The sequence below is a fragment of the Uloborus diversus genome, chromosome 4 (genome assembly GCF_026930045.1).
Source record: "Uloborus diversus isolate 005 chromosome 4, Udiv.v.3.1, whole genome shotgun sequence".
Taxonomy (NCBI): Eukaryota; Metazoa; Arthropoda; class Arachnida; order Araneae; family Uloboridae; genus Uloborus; species Uloborus diversus.
The window spans coordinates 32082316-32103941 of NC_072734.1; the positions used below are offsets into that span (position 1 = coordinate 32082316).

General features: G+C 34.3%; 1 pseudogene; it reads right to left on the bottom strand.

Moving 5' to 3' along the window:
• Window positions 1–21626, bottom strand: part of LOC129220013 (uncharacterized) — a 97182-nt pseudogene that overhangs the window by 49348 nt on the left and 26208 nt on the right.

A 21626-nucleotide genomic window follows, 5' to 3' on the forward strand; every position in this document is an offset into this window, starting at 1 on the left:
TTGGAATCTGTTTGATTTTAGAAATTAAGCTTTTGACATTTAAAACAACATGAACTTAGTTTAAATTGTAATATTTAAGTTTTCTGATATCGTAACTCCAAAAACGTAAAACCCGCCAATAACGGGGGGCCTGGGGGCTCTCCCCCAGATTTTTTTAAAATTTAAATCCAAAAAACGCAATGATAGGCCATTTGGTAAAGTTCAGGGAAAAGAGGGATTCAAGGACTCTCTTAGATCAATTTTTTCAAACTGATAGTCCCAAAATCACAATATTGGGCGACCTTCAAAAGTATTAGCAAAAGAGGTGGGGGGGGGGGGGGGCGCTCTGAACTCTCCCCGAAATTAAACATAACGACATTGTACTCCATCTTCCATAACGTTTATACGCTTTTTGACTGCATTATTGAAGGGATGAAGTTCAAGAACTCTCCTTCGGCAATATTTCGAAACTGAAGTTACAAAAACGCAATTTTAGACGATAATGGATAATGTTAGTTGTAAAAGCGTTCAGGGCACCCCGCCATTAGTCTATTGCCGATCGTAAATATATTTTTTGCAGCAGAAAAATCGCTTGGGACATAACATTTTCACTTTTGCAACATAAATCAGATATGATCGGAAAGCCTACCCAAGGTAGCGCCAACAAACCAGAAAAGAAGGAAAGGGAGAGGGGGAAGGGTATGGGCGACTACTGGCACCATTCCCCCATACAGTCTTAATTTGAAAAAGAAGTCTTTATAAGGTAGCAGGTGCTGAAATTAGCCATAAAAAAACCACTTCAGTGAAGTAGATACATTTTTTAAACGAGGTACACTTTCCAGTATTCATTAATTTAAAAAAAAAAGCAATAGGGGAACTGAATGCTCACCCGCAGGGAGGGCCCTGAATCAAATCCCTCTTAAGGCACTCAAATATAGCCTAAAGTGGCCTTTTGAATATTTCATCTTTGAAAATTTATCGGAAGAGAACTCCCGAACCCTTTTTGTGAATTCACCACAAATATTTTAAATTTGAGTTTTAATGCTTCAGTTTCTAAATTTCTTTCTAGGAGCAATAACCCCCTTACCTACATACATGACTTATGACCGCCTAAAAGTTTTAATATTTTAATTTCGGAAACTTTTGAAAGAAGCTTCCTACTTCCTTCCCCCTTAAGTCATCCAAAGATAGCCCAAAACAGAGCTCTTAAAATTTCAGAAACGGAAATATTTCGAGCTGGGCGACGGAATACCCACCCCCACCCCCTCCTCTTTGGGTTTATTAAAGGCATTGTAAGTTTGTGTTTAAGATTTTTTTTTCTACTGAAAGACTTCAATTTCCAAAAAGTTCCGAGAAAGACCTCCTAACTCTAAACTCACTCAACAACAGCCAAAAACAGCATTTTAAAATTCAGCATGGAGAAATTTTCGGGGGAGAGAGCTTCCCCCCTCCCCGAACTCCTTCCCTTAAGTTCACTAAATTTGACTTAAATTTACGGTTCCCCCCTTTTAATCACCGAAATTTTAAGAATTTAAGTTCTTAACTTTATTGAGAGTCTCTTATTGAAGTTTCTTAAGTCTCTCAAAGATCACTCAAAGCTGAGTTCTGAATGCTTCAGCTTTGAATTTTTTTCTGGGAAGGGGACACGGAACCCCAAGATGGTCTACAGTCTAAAGGTTCGCTTTTACAACTCCAGTTTCGGAATTTCGCCTAAAGAGATTCCCCCCCCCCCTCCCCTCTTGAGATTGCCAACGACATCCTGAAAGTTTTAAGACTTCAATTGCAAACAATTTTCGGGAGAGGATCCCAAATTCCCTTTCTCTTAAGAAATTTAAGTGCAGCCTTAAATAGTTTCTAATACATCAGCTACAAAACATTTTCAGGTTAGAACACCAAAACCATCTCTCATCAATTCGCTAAATATTGCCTAAATTACTATTTTTAAGACTCCAGTTTCTGATTTTTTTTAAATTTCCCCCTCCCCACTTTTACATCATTAAGGATAGTCTAAACATTTTTGACTTTTAAATTTTAAAGAGTTTGCAGAGGAAAAATCCCAAACCACTCCTAACTTCAAAAATGACTTTGAATTCAGTTTTTCGATATTTTATTATGGAGAACTTGAGTAGCCTCCCGCCTCCTCTTAGAATATCCAAGATACTAACGTTTTAGGAGCTCAGTATCGTGGGTTAATTTGCGGACTTTTCCTCTTTGCAAGAGCAGAGTTTTTTTTCAAATTCGTGATGCCGTTAGTTTTTCTCGTTTCCTTTTCTCTTCCCCCACTCCCTCCTTGCATATTTCCATTCTAGCGAGTGTTAAATTGAAAGACATTGGAATTTAGTAATTCCTCAAGTCTTAGAATATTTTACCAGCAACATGTCAATCATTTAGGAACAGTTGCCCATCGGTGTTTCAAACCAGCTTGAAATCCCTACCCCCCCCCCCCCCCGATTCTTTTCAAAATTCCCATTTTCATTAAAATCTTTGAAGTCCCTGATAGTTCCCGTTTTGCCTGTGTGGTATGTGGACGCCCTTTGTTGTGGCGTAAACATTTCATCCCGTCAGCAATCACTCTCAATCAGTGATTCAGATTTAACTCTTAAGACATTTTTTGCAAAAAAAAAAACCCCACAAATGAAAAAACGAAAGGATGATCAAGAGAAAAGGCTAAATTTTCAAATAGAGACGATAAATCAGGGAGAATAGTGAGCAACTCCGCGGTCTGCAATGCAGTGAGTTGGAACTAACAAAGCAACCTAAAGCAAGTCAAACGGCGCGAGTCTAAAGCCACTCCTCCAAAAGCACGTTGCGAACAAAACAGAAACAAGCCCATGGTGGAAAATCGACAGAATGTCGATGTAAATTCGTGGTTATGGAACGGTACAGTAATTAAAGCATATTTTTCAAATACTCAATTTTTCTTTTTTAAGTAACTTTTTAAAACTGCAGGAAAGTCATCGAAGTTCTTTCCGTCCCGATCTCCGTCTCGGAAATTTTGTCCAAGACGGAAATCCGTCCTAAGACGGAAGGTCTTGCACCCATGCTCAAGACCTATAAGCTACCAATATCTGTTACCTCAGTGAGGCTGAACTTGTCCAAGCCCACCAAGATTTTGTTTAAATAGTGTTTTATAATGTAATTACAGTGTAGCTAGAGTTATGCGCACACTAAGAATATTAGTAATTCACATTACCTTGATTTATTTCATTCTTGATGATCATATTGAAAAAAAAGTTTGCGATGAATATATACAGATGGTTAAATAAAATAATTAATGAATATAGACTGAATTCAATAGCCTTCAAAGCATATTGAGACTCTTGTACAATGTTTTTTTTTTTTTTTTTTTTTTTTAATGCATTCCACAATATGACAATTTGTACGGAGTCTTTTAGGAGATCAAAACCAAACGATGCTCATATTCAGTTGGCTAATGAAATTACATTTCTAATTGCTGATATGTAAGCATAGCAGAAAATCATTTTCCATCATGACCCTCCTTCCCTCCCCCCTAAAATGGTAGTCTGTATCTACCCTTGGTTGGCTTGTAAGAATCAATATGAAGTGTGGCTCCTAGATAAAAAAGGCTGGGCACTACTGATTTATTTCATTGACATTCAGGCTAATTCTATTGTATGGTCTGCGATCAAAAAAAAAAAATTAAAATTTAATTTTACGAGCAATAATTACACACATATGTACAAAAAAGAGCATTTATTGGCTTTTTTTTGATAAAAAAGATAAGAACTTCTTTATGAAAAGTTCTTTTAATGGTCTGCCTGGAATGGTAGCATATTTGCCAATACGAGCTAATTGAATACTCTATGAAAACTACTTCCGAGGGCATCATGGTCCGAATACTTTGAAAAGGAGGAGTAATACTGGGACAGGATCCTTGAACACCAAAAACTATAATTAAAACTTTTTTTTTAAGGTCATTAAGAACTGCCTTTTATAACTGATTGACATATTCATTTAAATTAATCACTGTATTTTATTGAACATTTTCCACTAAATCTAAAACCTTAAAAACAAAAAAAGTAACTTAAGTGTAAAAACTGAAACAATAACTGAATTTATTGATTGCAACCAGGCCCTTCATTTAGAAGGGTCAGGAATGGGCAACTGTCTTCCTGGCTTTGGAAAAGGAATGTACTCACATGACATAGTGATGTGGATCGGGTAAATACCCAGCGGGTAGATAAATATTTTTTGGGCATTTACCAGGGTATTTACCCAAAGCCTGAGTAAATACCCAAAAACTGGGTATTTTACAAAAAATGCAAAAAGTGAATGAGAAATTTTTTTTTTAAATCTAAATATGAAAAAATTGGTAAAACTGATACATATGTATTACACAGTTTTTAATATTTTTTATTGAAAGACTTAATGAAATTATGAAAGAAACATATTGTGAACCAAAGAATCTTTCTTTTCAATGCCATAATTAGAGAAGATGTTTGCTTTTTCTTTTTTTTGTAACCAGTTCAGCTTTTTACTTTTTGTAGAATGGCTTTTTATATCTGAAATTTGGCTATCAACATTGATTAGGCATATCCAACACATTTAATGTGAATATCATATTCAATTGCTGAGTTGTTTCACACAATAATTCTTTAAATATGTGATCAAAATAGAAATTTTAGGGAAACATTTATTGTTTTGTACATGGTTGGTTATACAGGATGTTCTACTTTAACCTGCAACACCTTTATTTTTGCAACCGTTAGTCCTAGACTACTTCCAATTGCAAAAATATTCAAAATCAGATGCGGAGTAAAGATATTGAAAGTTTGAAGCAAAAATAAAAATGAGTCAAAAACTACAAAACTTAACTTTTTATACGACCCTAGGTCTCCTAACTTATGTTTAGAGAAATGATTTGCATTTAAAACTTACTGACACAAAAAAACTTGACATTTGTGCAATCAAAACTCAAGGAGATATTCCATTTGAAAGTTTAAGGGACCATGCAGAAGATGAGATTAGAACTTATGACCCTTTCAGAAGAATGACAGGTTGGCAAAGTAAAAAACACACGGTATTTACATTTTTCATTTCTATTCCAAAATTCATGCAAATGTTATGCCGTGATACGCAAAACACGCTGCAAAACCTTGAACAATTTGAAAAACCACACTCTGCACACATATAATTTTATATAAACACTCATTAACTGCTATATTTCCCCCCAAAAGATGTTATGATGGCGAGTGTAAAGTGGTGTAAGTCACAAAACGCTGTGTTTCATATCTCAGTGAATATTGGTCCTACTAATGTCAAACTTTTTTTTGTTGGAATTGTTTTTCAATGGAGATTATTTCCCTAAATATAAGTCAGAGGACCTGGGGCCCATATAAAAAGTTAAAATTTGTATTTTTTTACGCATTTTTATTTTCACTTCAAATTTTCAATATCTTAAGTCTGCATCTGATTTTGAACATTTTTGCAATTGGAAGTATGCATCTAGGACTAACGGTTGCAGAAATAAAGGCCTTGAAGGTTAAAACAAAACATCCTGTATAAATACATAGTGGAATACATACAGAAAAGTATTTTAGTTGAATATAAATTTTTGAAATAAATACCCGGGTAAATACCCATTTTGGGTATTAACCTGGGTATATACCCTGGGTATTTACCCCTAAAAATAAATACCCAGGTATTTTACATCACTATAACTCACATATTAGTGAGCGTGGTTTTTGGCACTTTTAATTTGCATTGAGCAAATACCCTTTGCCCCCATCCTCTCCCCCCAGCAAATGGCGGACCTGATTGTAACTCAAAACAAAAAAAATTACAGTTTCTATAATTTCACATTAGTTTTAGATTTAAAAAATACTTACCGGATGGATCTCTAAAGCAGTTGTTTAAAATACGAATTCGCTGCAGGGTAGTAAATGCACGAGGAGTTGTCCTCATGGAAATGTGCAGCAGAGCGGAGTTTCGAACTTGAGCATTTTTGTCGTAGAGAAATCTTTTATAGACTGGATCAATTGTCTCTTCACAAACTGCAATTACTTCAACAATATTCTGACGCACACGTGCATTTGGATCCCGTTCCATTTGGTATTGGAGAACTAAAAAAGAATTTTAGTGCTAAATTACAAACCAAAAATTTAGTTGAAACAAAAAACAAAACTACAGCTTAAAGGCCAAGGAGTGAGTGAAAACCTTAAAAAAAGTGACAAAATTTACACACACATAAAAAAAAAAGATTAAAAGGTTCCTAAAGAAGATTTTGTTAATTAATCAAAAATATGAAATGGTTATCTACTCTGAATAAATACTGCTCTTACGAACTAGGGCATATTCCATTATGGGATTTTTTCATCCAGATTCTTAATGAGGTCCTAAAGTTTTTTGAGGAGTATATTGCAGTTATAAGTTTGGCTTTTGATGAATAAACTATGTGATCACACAATCGTGGCTTTCTATTTTCAGTAATCAATGGGTTTTCACCTCTTTGTCTTTTTCTTTCTTCAGATTAGACAGTTTCAACCTTGAATTAGTAAATGGAGGGAGCAAGTCCAATCATTTGCTTAGCAAAATCAGAGACGAAGACCCCCAAGTCATGTGACTCAACAATGATCAATGGTTGACTCATTTTGTGCGAAACTAGCGAAACAAAGCTTATTTCTTCCAACACTTTGCTTTAAAAATCTATCACGTGACTTGAGATCTTTGTTTCAGGAATGAAAGTCTTAACTCCCTCCTTTTTATCTCTTCTCAAAAGTTCAAAAGGAGTGGGGGGGGGGGGGGGGCTCAAACAGGCTTTGAGCCACTTTGGCTTCTTTTTGTTTTCAGTAGAGTAAAGGGTTTAAAGAGTTTCTTTCAGTTTATGTGAAGTTTTAGCTAACAGTCTTATTTTACCTTCTTGATACAAAGGTGATGTCTTTTTGCTTCATAGAGAGCAGCAGCTGTCACAATCAATCAACTTTTTTTAACTTTTCCATATGCTTCAAGGTTTTACAATTTTTTTGTTTTGAGCAATCGCAACTGCTTATTGTTACGCCTATTTCATAGCTGTAACCATACGGCTATTAAATAGGCACACCACTTTGTGATTGGAGATAGCTAATCGTATAATCTATTATCAAACTTCAAAAACTATTACTCATTATTTCTGTTTTTTTTTCTTTTTTTTTTTTTAAATAGCAATATCCATTGGTTTGGATATTCTTTGAATTTTTTATTATTCCTGTGTGTTAATGGAATAAAACTTATTTTTGAATGCTTAGATACAGTAATCATAAAAGATCATTCTTTAAATCTCAAATTACCAACATCTTGTAATACATATATTTCAGTTAATTTATATAGAGTATGTTTTTCATTTTTATTTTGTCGGCTTAGAGATAAAAAACAATAATTTTTTCAAAATTTATCCTTTTTGTTTGCAACTGTTACTTAGGGGGCCTGTTACTAAAGTTTACAGAGGATCGAAAAAGGCATTATTTTATACTGCACTAATTAGCTATCTAAAATCTCTATCTATACATGCATACATTGCTCTTTTTTTTTCAAATGCATGTTTCATTTAATACTACAATTGTACACATTTCTTACAGCATAGATTTTTTTAATAACTTTTAAAATATACTATGACTTAGTATATTTTAAAAGTTTTAAAAGGCTCTTTTCAAACATTTAACGTAAATTAAAAAAAACCTGAAAAGATAGTTCAAAAGTTATACAAAACTAGATCTTTTACAAACATAGTGTTATTAGTAATATAATATTGAAACAGGCTAAAGTCAAAGGGGGGGGGGGGGGCAATTTGAACAGGAGTCAAAATTAACACAATGTTAAATTTTAAAAAAATCTTATGGGGGGGGGGCTCACTTACAAATCTTGTGGGGGGGGGCAACCAAAGTATGCTACTGAGCTTTTATTATAACTGCTTGTTTAAATTTTACAAAATATATTCATGATGAAAAAATATAAGTACTACAAACAGATTCTAGCACCAGCACAAACTTGTCAGAAAAAGAAAAAAAAAAGAAGGAAAAACTTGCATTGAAAGTTCAAGATAGCAATAAATGTTATAGATGTATCGCCCGTCTCTAGTATGATTAAAAAATTTAGAATATGCGTAGCACTTGTTTTTGATACCCATTATACGAATGTCCTCCTATGTGAATGCATTTCCTGATCCCATAAATGAGGATGCTGGGGGTGTTACAGCAATAGGACAGAACTGAGAAAGGACCGCAGGACAAAATAAATGTAATTAAGGCTTAACAAAGGGCACTGTCAATATGTCTTGATGGTCTCATAATAAATGTTGGGGCCATGGTGTAGCTTATCTTATTCAAAAAGAAAAGAAAAGAGATAAGCATTTGATTTCATTTAAAAATAAATCGACCTCTCCCTAAACTTTATAAAACAAATAAAAAAAGTTTGAATCAAATGACTTTCAAAACCTATAATGAAGAACATTTAGAAAATAACTTGGAATATTAATTTACTAACCAAGTTAATTATTAAATAATGCATTTTAAAACATATTTGCCCTTCATCACTTGCAAAATAACAATAAGCATATTTAGGGCTGTCCACAAATTATGTCATACTTTGAGGGATTATAAAAAATTGTGAGTTTGCGACAAGGGGGAGGGGAGGAAGTAACAAGAAGTGTAACATTACATTTTTTTAAAAAACAATATGCATATGAAAATCAGCGTGACATGTGATGAAGGAGAGAGAAGGTAAAGCCAAGGCAGACACACAGAGGAGGTTTTATTTTTTAAAGTGTGACATCATTTACGGACAGCCCCTTTTTTAATATACCTGCTATAACGTTTCTGGTGCACATTAAACCAGTAACAAGTAATTAAAATCTCAGAGAAATAAACATCAATTATAATTAACTTGCCAGCAATTACAGGGTCTTCATGATCAGTAGGATCTTGGAAAAATTTTGCTAACTGCACAGCATGAGCTCGAACAGTAGCACTGACATCAAGACGTCGCTTCAAAGCCAAATTTGCAATTGACTGATAAACGTTTGCATCTAACTCACCAACTCCTTTGTCTATCATGTGAGATAATATTGCATACAAAAGTTGACAGGATCGGAAACGTATAATGTAAGAAGCCGATTCAGAATACTGAAAGAATAAATAAATACATAATCAATAACTTAAATAATTTTTTAATAACAAAATACAGTAAAATCCAGATTATCCGTGGAATAGGTTGGCACGGTAACCACGGATAATTCAAATGAGTAAAAAAACTATATACTAGTGTATACAATAGCTAAAACATATAAATAATTTAAATTTTAGCTAAAAACACTGCTACATTTTATCTACAAACATTGAATTTAAAGAATATATACATATAAGCTAAAAGCGAACACTAACACAATCTCATGAGTTTATGACCGTAAAGAAAAAAAATTGTGAAAAGACCCGCAGATAATACAACCGCTGAAAATTCGGAGTTTGCTGTACAAAAGAAAAAAGTACAGTGAACTTGCACTACAACACATATTGACTTACGCAAAATGGAGTTTTTCACTAGTAATTTTAGAGATAAAGTAAATTCCTTGCCCGCAATGAGATTTTTTGGAAGCAAAGCACACTGCTTAAGTATTGGCTACTAAAATACTGGCTTTCTGAATGAACTTTTACCACTTTATCAAACCATACAAGTCTAAATCCTGCTGTGTTAGTGCATAGAGATGACCATTTGGGCGGTTTGAAAAAAATCGAAATTCTGCAGAGCACTTAGCCTGAGTGCGGAAAATTTGTAATTTCCTAACACTAGTTACTGAAAAATTTTGTGACTCTGAGTTAATGTCTTCTGCTCTGGCAAGATACTGGAATTTTTAAGAGTTTTCAAAAAAGGTCAAAAAAAGAGAAAATTTACAAAACATTTTGAATTCCATAAAACTTTAAGCTTTGTTGCAGGAACTTTGTAACTCTGACACAAACTACTGTGTAAAATTTCAAACCAGTGAGTTAATTATTTCTGCTCTGACAAGAGGCCTGAATTTTGTGAATTTAATGAAAAAACCCTTAAATAGGAGTGACACATTACAAAGTTTCATATACCTAATGCGCTGCATTACTTCGAATTTTTAATCACATCAAAGACATTAGACCACCCCTTGAACTAGGGCCATCATTTAAGGGGTTAGGGGTACGGTATTAATGCCCCAACCCCCACTTACTTAAAAAAACTAATGTTTTTACATATAAGTGGGAATGCTTTTGCGGTTTTCCGATATATTTTCATTGAGTTCAAGCCCTTGATTCCCCACACTCCTGGAAAAATTCAAAATAATGGGCCTTTCTCTAATTTTGTAAAATCTTAACACAAATTATTATGCTAAGTTTCCTATGTCTGGGTTAATTCCCTCCGCTCTGGCAAGAGGCTTAAATTTCAATGAGAGAAAAAAAACATGCTCTTTCTTTTTTTTTTTAATTGTATGGCTGTTAAAGTGGGTAAAGATACAAAATTTACAAGGTTTTTAATTATAGTCTAATTGCACATGAGAGCAAGTTTGAATTAAAAAAAAAAAAAAAACAAGTTTTTAAACGGTTTTAAAAACTGTCTGGGAAATATTCAAAAAATTAGAACTGTATTTAAGATATACAGGGTGCGGCAGCTATTTGAGGACACACATTATAGGAGACACATTTTTCTGTATTTTACAAAAACATATTTTTTTTTCTTGGATATAGACATGGCAGACCCTATTCTTATTCAGGAAATGAAGAGGCATTCCGTTATTGTCTACTTAGCTTCAGGGCGGACCGATTCAGAAACTGCTGAATTCTTGAAGAACACCCGATCATTTGTTTACGAAGCTCGTAGAGAGTTGGGAGTAGCAAAGGGGAATATGGTAGCAGTTTTGTAAAGGAATCGACATTGTCGATGTTCTGACAGTGTCAGAACACCAGAATTTGACAGCCGGTCCATGCTGCTATCAATGAAGACTCTTGGAAATTGATGAGGGTACTCCCTAATCAGTAGCAGGTTGATGAGTCTACTATCCGAAGTGAGCTTCATGAGGACCTCCATGAAAATCATGAGGAGAGGACCATTCATGTCCTACAGGAGCAAGGTTAATCGCTTGACAAGAGCCAAGAGCTTTCTGAACAATCTCAAACATCCCGAGGAGCCAAGACTGTTCTGGTTTTTCTTGGATGAGAAGAACTTTGTTCAGGACAAAGAGGTGAACTGCGAAATAAGACCGTTGGCTGTGTAAAAGCCCCGAAGAGGTATCAGCGGTTATACATACTAAATTTCCAGCATCAGGGATGGTTCTTGGTGTGGGTAAAGACATGTGATGCCTCCTCATTTTTTTTTTTTTGTCAACGTGCCCATAGTTGCTTAAACAAAGGTATTGGTAAGTGTTTTCCAGCTTTGGATCACTACTGTAGCATGTGGGAGACCGTATGTTTTTCAACAAGACTCGGCACCATTCCATAAATCCAGAATAACTCAAATTGGTTATGCAAAAATTTTCATGATTTTGTCATGCCTATCATTTGACCCCCCAGCTTCGAAGATTTCAATCCAATCGACTACAATGGGGCGTAGTGGAAAGGGACTCCAATAGTAGTTCCCACAACACAGTTGCAGCTCTGAGAGCAATTATTTTTGAAACACTAACAAAAATTCTGAAGACTCATCTCAATATTGCTTGCCGTCGGTTTCGACAGCCTATAGAAGCTGTCATTGCTGCTGATGGTGTTTTTGTTTTTTTTTTTGAATGATGTTGTCCTTTATGTATCTGACCACCTGAACGAAAACTCTAATTTGTAATAAATGCTCTTCTTCCTCAACTTGTTCCCTTTTTCCTATGGACATCAATTTGTTCTTAAATACCTGCCGCAACCTGTAGATTTATATTTATTGATTAAAACTATAAGGAGACTTAAGGAGACTTGTAAAACTTGTTGACTATGCGTTATTAAAACTACAAACTGTACTTTTTTGAGCACTTGACAGGATCAATTACAATCATATTTTTGGCAAAATACTTGATGCATGAATGAATTCTCACGCATGCTTTGTGCCCTCTTTAGTAGAATGATTGGTTTTTATCATAAACTAGGATAGAGTATTTACATTTAAAAATAAACTTGACCAGTACTTGCAACTCATTTGGTGGTTTTATAGTTTTAGATTACAATCTCAAGATTCTATTAGATGTTTTCGGTCATCAAGACATATTTAGCGCACCCAGTTTGGAGATAAGGAGAGCATAAATGCCTTATTTTATGGCACGTAATATTAGTAATACATACTGTTGGTCTTTACTCAATATCTTCAGGACAACTTGCAACCTACTGGCTTAAAAATAGCAATGGAATGCTTTTCAAAGTCATACAGGCTTTTTGGCTTTTTAAAATTTTACTGGAGTAAAATTTAAAACTTGACGTTGTACCATCAACAAACTGGAAGAGGTGCTGCAATGGGAGTTTGTTAAAATGTAAAAGGCAAGATTTTGCTCTAATTTGCGAATGATTCCAACTTTTAATCAAGTGAATGGAAAATATTTTGAAATATGCATCAGACAACTTCTTACAAGTATTTAAACCATGTGACTTCCTTATCATTTCCCCTGTATAAACAAAGAAGTAGAGCCTTTTTCAGTTCAAGACAGGACTGTTATTTTTAATTTTTCCAGAGAGAGGGAAGCATGAACTCAATGAAACTTTTATCGGAAAATCACAAAACCATGCCCACTTATATGTAAAAACAAGAGCTTTTACATATAAGTGGGCAAAACAAGAGGTAAAGGGGGCATTGATCCTCTTCCCCCTAAAAACTCTAAACGTCGGGCCTGGTTCAAGGAGTGGTCTAATGTTATTGATATGATTAAAAATTCAAAGTGAATTAAGTGTGTATTACTTTGTAATGTGTCACTCGTATTTAAGGATTTTTTTAAGTAAAATTCTCAAAATTCAGGCCTCATGTAGGGGCAGAAATAATTAACTCACAGATTTAAGATTTTACGCAATAGTTTGTATTAGAAAGTTACGAAATTCCTGCACCAAAGCTTAAAGTTTTGCAGAATTTGAAATATTTCATAAATTTTCTCTTTATCTGATCATTTTCTAAAAATATCAAAAATTCATGTCTTTTGCCAGAGCAGAAGACACTAACTCCGAGTAACGAAATTTTGCAAAATAAACTAGTGTTAGGGAGTCACAAATTTTCTGCACTAAGGCTAAGTGCTCTGCCAAACTTTGATTTTTTCAGCCCACCTAAATGAGCACTCAGCATTTTCCTTTCCTTTTTTTCATTCTATGTGAAAACAAATTAAACATAATGGCACCTAAGAGTGCTGCTTCATGAAATAGCTAGAGAAGCTGGGAAGAGAGAGTTCCATACAGTTAGAGAAAGATTTTGTGTGTCATAACAGTATTTCCACTTGCAGTCGTGAATTGATGATCAACTGAAATTTTCAAGAAACAAAGCTATTAAGTTTTCTTTTCCCTTGACAACAAGCTTAGGCTGATCATAAAACTGCCTCTTATTGCATTTCCTCCGTTCTAATTGCAATTTTATTGTAAAAAAAATAAGACCAGAGTAACATTTCTTCAATTTTCTATTTGAATTATTTCTTCTTTTTGTTTAAAAATGAGATATTAAAAATTAATACTTTCTATAAAACAAACTACTTGTTGAAATCAAATGAAAAGTAAGAAACATCTCACCTTTTTTAAGGATTTCAGTGCATACAGCAATAAAGGATGTGTTTCTTCTTCTACTTCTTCATCATCTTCATTATTTTCATCCTTAGATTTTCCTTTACCCAAATTGTCCAACGCAACAAGACATTCAGATAGAAATCGAAATATTTTTGAAATGGCTGTACTTCTTTTGACTTCCTTCAAGGTCAACATCAGAAATTTGTCAAGGTAACTTTCAAATTCATCCGCGTGCTGAAATTACAAATAATGAAATGAAATAAAAAAAGAAAATAGTACTGCAATAAAAATATAAAAAATTCCTAGCTAATAGATATTTCATGATGGAAAATAATTTTTTAATATTTCTATATATTTTGAATTTTCAATCATGGCACTATTTAATCATACATCTACATATCTTTAGTATTTAGTCACAAATCTAAGGTCAAGTTTTTTAATACTTTTTTTTATAATTACATATCAGCAGTGGAAATCAGACAAAACAACTGAAATGTGTGTAACAACTCAAAGTGAAAGATTGTTAATTAACAAAATATTTAAAGCAGAGGGTACAGATTGGCAGACCCAGATACAATTTAAAACTGTCTACAAAACTGAAAATTTCTTTAAAATGGTCTGTAAAAAAACACTGTGCTCCTTCAGAGTCTTACATGACCAGCAACTGCAAAAATGTACACAAAAAAAAAATGTATTTTGAATTTAAGAAAATGAAATATTAAACAGCATAACAGAAGATTACAAAACTACATTACACTAACTCTTTTTTTACACAGTAAGAGCCACAAAATGGTTGTCCAGATTAAGCAAAAGTCTGGTTTAATAGGGTGCAGATTAGGGTTGGGTTTTGAACTGTCCAAAACTGGTTTAGTACACAGCAGGTGGTTTTCACCATCCAGAACTGCCTGAAACAGTCCAAAAGTGTCCGAAACTGTCCAAAACTAGGCTAAAGCTAAAGGGGTGTTCTCTAATCAATTCGTATTTACTACAATATTTGTTATGCATAAATATAGATATGAGGTTTAATTATATATATATATAATGAGTATTTGATAATATTTTTCTCCAAAATGTTCATTTAAAAAATATTTTACTTAAAAAAATTGCTAATAACTATTACATAAAAGAATTCCTTCTGTAAGAGTATAAAAGTTGTTGAAGCAATTCAATGTTGACCCTTCTCTGAATGAACATTTCACTTTACGACAAATTTTTCTTAGAATGTCGGGTGTTCACTCCTGAGAAGTTTCAGTGTATTACGATTTTGGACAAGCTTTTTTAGTCCATAAGTTTAAGTATCTTCAATGGGAAAGGCAGGAAGGGCATTTATTTCAAAAATACATACATAAATATATCAATGTACAAAATTGTTAAGAGAAACTTACCGATTCATACAGCTTCATGAAATTTTTAGTGAGATCACTCCAATCTGCTTCAATGAGGCACGATTCAAACAGTTCGATAAGTGCTTCAAGTGGATCTTCTATAACTGCTTCACCTTAATTTAGCAATAATAAAAACTTTTAAAGGTTTGGTTATTTCATCCAGTAATGAGAAATGGAAAAGTAGATTACAAGCAGAAATCGGTATAAATAGACCTAACTTTGGGTATAATACATTATCAAAAAAATTATGTATAAAAAATCATTATATTTTCAATAAAGCCCTTTATACATAAAAAATACAATGTTGTGCTTTTCAAATTTCAATTTTTATCCCCAGCGCCACTGTTGAAGCACTACAGCGCTTTTAACATTTTGAAATTAAAGAGCAGGACAGCATAAAAAATTTAGGATACCTACAAATGAACTACTTTTCGTCCATGAGTAGTTCATAGTCCCAATATGACACTGAAAATTTATCCTTTATTGGAAAACAACCGAGTGAATTTACGTGGATTGGATATGAAAACAAAGAACTTTCTGAGACATACAAATATAAAAGTGAGACAAGCAATAGGCTCTACACTACACAGTGATAGTGATTTGAAATTCCTGGGAATTTATACTTGAAAAAAATATTCACAAAACTCATATATTTCCAGGAATTTATGGGAAGTTATTATTTATGACATAAATTGTTAAAAATATACCTTTTTTATTACATTATATAGCAAATAATTGTAAAAAAATATTCAGTGTCATCATGATTAGACTTAAAAAAACTTTTAAGTTCAGAAGTTAAAATGTTGCACCTTTTTTCTCTCCCATGTTGGAAAAAATGTTCAGAGCAAAAGTAAACACAAGTTAACTAATTCAACAGTCTCTAACTATTGACAATCTTACACAAATTAGTCTGAAAATTGATGTTATTGAAAGCATTCCACGAGTGTAGCTAACGAAATAGCTGACTATGAATGAGATGCTGAAACACGACCAAAACTGAAAATAAGAATGAGAGTGGAAGTGAGAGTCATGCAAAGAAGAAGTAGAAGTTATTTCTATTAGTAGAAGAAAATTAAAAGGTGGAAAGACATTTTTTCCATCTTAGTCATGAAAATTCCTTCTGCAGTAGGATTAGAGGTTAGTGAAAACCTGAAAGACAAAGAGACAGACATGAAAGAATTTGTGAAAAGTTCCATTAAAGAATGAAGTTTTATTTATGATAGGAGACTTAATTGTAAATTTATTACAGTATCATAGAAACAGAAAAGATGATATAATACCTCCTTAGATAATGATTTCTAGATTGAAAAAAAAAGTGCAATTTTGCAGAAATAGATAAAAGAACTTAAATTTTTTTTTATAAGTGTTAAATTGTAAAAAACTCACTTGAGCTAAAATGTAAAAAAGGAGGAGGGGATGCGGTACTTTTCCATTAAACATACGTGAGTTAGCGAAATTTTTATTTTTTGATGATTTTAATTCATTTATTGTGGCGATAGGCAACTTAATTTTATTAATGATCTACTTGCCAAGTCTGACAACCACCAAAATAAACTGGGGGAGGGGGGGGGGGTGATTGTCCTTTTGCTGTGCTACTGGTGAAATTGTATCGAAAACAATATTTCCCTGCTTTAAATCTGTAGTAACTGTAATGGACATTTTAGTTGGCGATAATTACTAACTTCAATTTCTAAATTCTAGGGTACTCGTAGATATCCCCAATCGTTTTAAGCACTTTTCCTTTTGTCGCCAAGGTAAAAATTTAAAAAGTCACCAAATCAACTTTTAAGGAAAAAGTGTGGGGCATGTCAGTTAAAACTTAGGGGGATGCTACCTCCCTCAACTATACCTGTGCTTTGTCAGCCTTAGATTTTACCAAAGCTTGATTATAAATATAAACTAGTGGTGCCCAATTTATGGCCCATGAGCCACATGCAGCCCTCGAAGCTGACACATGCAGCCCATTGTTTTGGTCAATCATACTAAATTGAAAAACCATTTATAATAACAATGTCACAAGTTTGGAGTCGAATATTCAGCAGCTGGTTTCTGGAAAACAGATGCAAACTTTGCATTAATAAAATTAAGGTTCTGATAACAATGTCATGGTTTGTAATTTTCTTTCTTTCTGCATGTTTTCCCTAGTATTTTGAACAATAATTATAGGAGTGTTCTGTCTGGTCCACGAAAACCATCTGTCTTAATATGAGGTGCAGCCCTCCACTAAGAAACGCTGTGCACCACTAATACAAAGAAATGAAAAATGTGAAGAAAAAAAAATCTTAAACGCTTGACATCCTAATAAAAAACGGAAAGTTATTTCTATGTGCTGCAATGCATGACAGCTAAAGCCTTATCCTATTAAAACTTTTTGTGTTAAAAATCCAATTGAGTCCCATAATAAAAGCAATAATAGTACCAATAATCAGACAAATATAAGAGTGTAAACACAAGTTAGAAGCACTTCAAATCAGAAGAAAAACTTGTAATGAAATGTATTTTTACTTTGAAACAACCCTCAGCTACATCGAATAACATTAATCGCAAGTGCAGCAAGGTGATTTCATTATCGTAACCAAGTATGTATTTCACAATTTATCTTTAAATTAAAAACTCTTTGATCTTGCTGGCAAAGTTACGGTATCGCGCTTGCTATTAGGGATGAAATTCATTATGAGCAATTCAGCTTCATTCGATGAAAATACTGATTCACGAACAAATTTTACCTGCGCTTTCGATTTCTTTCTCTTTTGCTGTCTTTTTTTTCATATTTGAGGAAGACAAAAAAGTCTAATTTATTTCTGACGGTTTCACCAAACAGGTTAAATTTTTTTTATTTGTTGACAAATGTTATAAATCCCGCTTCAGCATTGTTGCCAGATTCTTTTAGTAGTAACAATGTTTGTTATTCTGGGGAGTGCTCGAATAAAGTAACCGGTGACTAACCGAGTGACTGGTAAGAGAAATTTATTAGATTTGCGGCCGGATTCAAGTGAAACACTACACAATCGCAAAAAAGAATATCGCAATCGACCAGATTTGCAATCGCTGTTGTCAGTCGAATTCAAGTGAAACAATTTGGACAATCGCAAGTGAGAGGTCGGTGTAGGAGCAACTGGTCGATGATAATCGCATGTACTTGGAGCGATTAACTGATGTCAACCAATAAGAGAATTAGGTTTGAGCTCCCTGGGTTTGAGATGGTTAAAATCGTGATGCAATATTTGTTTTGATGTTAAATTCATGCTCGATCGCGTAATGGATGTATTCCGTGCTATTTTTTTTCAACTTTCAGCTCTACAGTTGGAAAAGAAAGAAACTGGATAAAAAATGTTGCCGTTTAAGAAATGCTTTATATGTTCCCCATGCATATTGTATTTGTTTTGGCGCTCTTGGCTTCTATAAGAGGTTTTCCATCTCCAGCTCAGTCACTTTCCTATGCCGGGCCGATGAGTGCTAATAAGCACGAAACTGCAGTCCTCGGCTGGAAATGACTGAGCTGGCAGTGTATTTCATGTATTTCTGCTTTAGCCCTGGCTAAGGGCGATAATTTACTGAATAAAACGCATGATGTTTAAAGGAAAATTACGATTTGATAATCATATCCGATGAGAATGAATCAGACGAGGATCAAAGATTTTCAAATAATTTTCTCACAACGACAATAGAATAATACTTAGAGAATCTTGAATTTTCTGTTTGATTTGAACATGTTTGTTTCCCTACGTTGAATACATTTGCACAAGTAGTAAGTAAAAATGTGTTTACTTATGAAGCAAAATGAGTTTTTGTTAAGAGTTTGGGTTACTACAAGTTTAGATTCATAAGTTGGAGCCAATTTCTAGAATAGTTACAAATAATCACATTGATAAGATACATGCAGTTTTGAAATGGTGATACACATTGTGCAGAGATAAGTTCTTTTTACTTCAACTAAACACATTTTTACTGTTTTACACTTATTTTAGTTCATCTAGATCATAATAGGTCTCTTTGATTTCGTTTAAAGAGGTGTGATTGCAGTATGTCTTCTTTGTTATTAAGGGAAGTCAGTTGTTTTCTCATCAGTAAAATGTAAACTAATTTCTTGTTACCCTGAAATAAGTGTAGCTTCAAAAAAGAAATTTTATTCAAATACAAAATTCACCTACATGTACTGTAATACGAACAATGAAAGAACATAGTATGACCAGGGCCAGGCCTGAATCTGTCAATTTTGAGGCCCCCTGCCAAAACTCAGCACGGCCGCTAACTGATGCCTACTAAATTTCTATGTCCCCCTCCCCACACACACTGCAGGGTCTGCAAGTATGTAGATCCGGGCCTGACCAAGAGGGTAGGAAAGCAGGGGCAGGGCCGTCCGAAGAGACTGACCATGTTATCTTTCCTTTTATTAAAAAAGACAGGTGTTAGTATTTTAAATTAAATCTTTACTAATAATAAAGCTGAAAGTCTCTGTCTGGATCTCTGTGACTCGCATAGCACCTAGACCGTTTGGTCGTTTTTCATGAAATTTAGCAAAGTTTGTAGTATGGGGTGTGCACCTCGAAGCGATTTTTCAAAAGTTCGATTTTGTTCTTTTTCTATTCCAATTTTCAGCAAAATTCTCCGAACAAATTATCACAACGTGGAATAGTAAATTACGAAATCATCATAACGCGGAACTGTAACATGGGCAAGCGAATTGGCGAGAAATTCACCATACATTATTTATTAAATATACAGGCGAATCAAAAGATCTTTTAATTTTCTACTATGGGCAAAGCCGTGTGGATACCACTAATACTGAATAAAAGTAAAAAGAATACATTTTAATGCAGCAAAAGCTCAGTTTAGGGCTCGCTGTCATGTCTTCACTTCCGCCCGGGGCGGATGCCCCGCTCGTCCTTCTCTTTGGACCGCCCTGTACCAGGCAAAACTCTGAAGCTGGCTCACAAGGGGCCTGCTAGCCCTGGAAATGGACACACAAGAGATGTTTTTGGGCATTGTAGCATGACGAGAATTTTTTTATGTGGAGGTGAAGGTTTACTTATAACCGGGGTTGCAGTGTCAGGCCAATTTTAGGTTAGGAGATACGAGTTGAAAGCTTTGAAATTCTAGAATTCGGAATCATTTTTCCTCTAGACTGTAGCTGTGTCAGGGATACGGAGTAGTAGTGGGAATCGGTTTGCTTTTGGGGTAAAGACAGGGCAGCTGAGAGCCAAGGCGAACCTGCTGTTAGTTTGGTCCCCAGCCCCCCCCCCCATCTCCTCATAAAACTCAGAGCTGTGACCCCTAGTTTTCGACTAGGCTGACATGGTCTCTCGTTGGCCCTGTGTAAACGAGTCTGAGATTTGAAAATTCAAACGCATTGCTGTAATACAATTTTCCCATCACTGCTGCACGTAAAGGCATACATTAGCCTTGAAACCAGCCATGTACTTCATGTAGTATTGCTGTATAACCCGCCACAAGTCGAACCGCACCATGCTGCGGACACTCACTGGTGAGATAAATTTACTTTGTCTACCAGTTTGTTGGCGCTCTCAGCTCCAATGAGTTGACATCTGCCTCCAGCTCGGTTGTTCACACTATTCCAGACTGATGAGTTCTAATAAGAACAAAACTGCAGTCTTTGGATGTGATAACCGGACTGTCTGGTACCATTGCAGGTTATTCTCTCGTACATCAAGGGCCGGATCCAGGGCGAAGGAAGCATGTTGTTATATAACTACATGCAAAACTCAGCTGCAGCCACCGACTGTGTGAATTTTGAAGTAAATGGGCAAAAACATAGACAACGAGGATACAATGCTGTTTCCATCCTATCAGAGGATACGGCAGAAGTTGTTTGTGCACGTTTTGTTCGAGCACTTGTCTATTTACTAAAAGGTCTCAATTACCTACGGAACCGTTTCTTCTAGTGTATCTGATTAATACAGTTGAATTTGCTTATAACGAGCCCTGTTTTAACGAGAACTTGGATTTAGCGAGGGAATCAAAAAGCTTTGGCTGGTACAATGTTAAGCCTATAAGAACGTAACTCGCCTTATCGAGCAAACCCCGCTTCAAGCGAGCAATATTTTTGTCATTCATAAAATTTCTGTCAATTTCGACTGCAGAAAACATTATTCTATTTCTCGAAAAATTTCATTAACATTTTGAATTAAAAAAAAAAAAAGACATAAATCCTGAGAAAAAGTGAAGACACAGCCTTTTTTAAAAAGAAATCGTGGTGTTTAGGAGGATTTAGAAATTATATTTGTTGAAGCGAATGTTAAATCATTTCCGAGATATACTTCCGAGGATATTGTAGCTCTAAGCCTTAAGCCTCGGACATACTGTCAGACCGGCTTAATCGAATATCGTCAGTTCCAAGAAAAATTATTTGATTAAGCGGGGAAATTTTATTTACCTTTTTAAATTTATAACTTGTCTTAAAACATAATAATAAAAAAAAAACAAGTTTTTAAGGGAAATAATTAGTGTTATTTCTTAAGTTTTAGAAAGAAGCTAAATGAACAACAAAATAGTTTCTTATATAAACAAGTATATTACAAGTATGCATGGAAATTATAAAAAGTAGCTTACAACTTCAGTT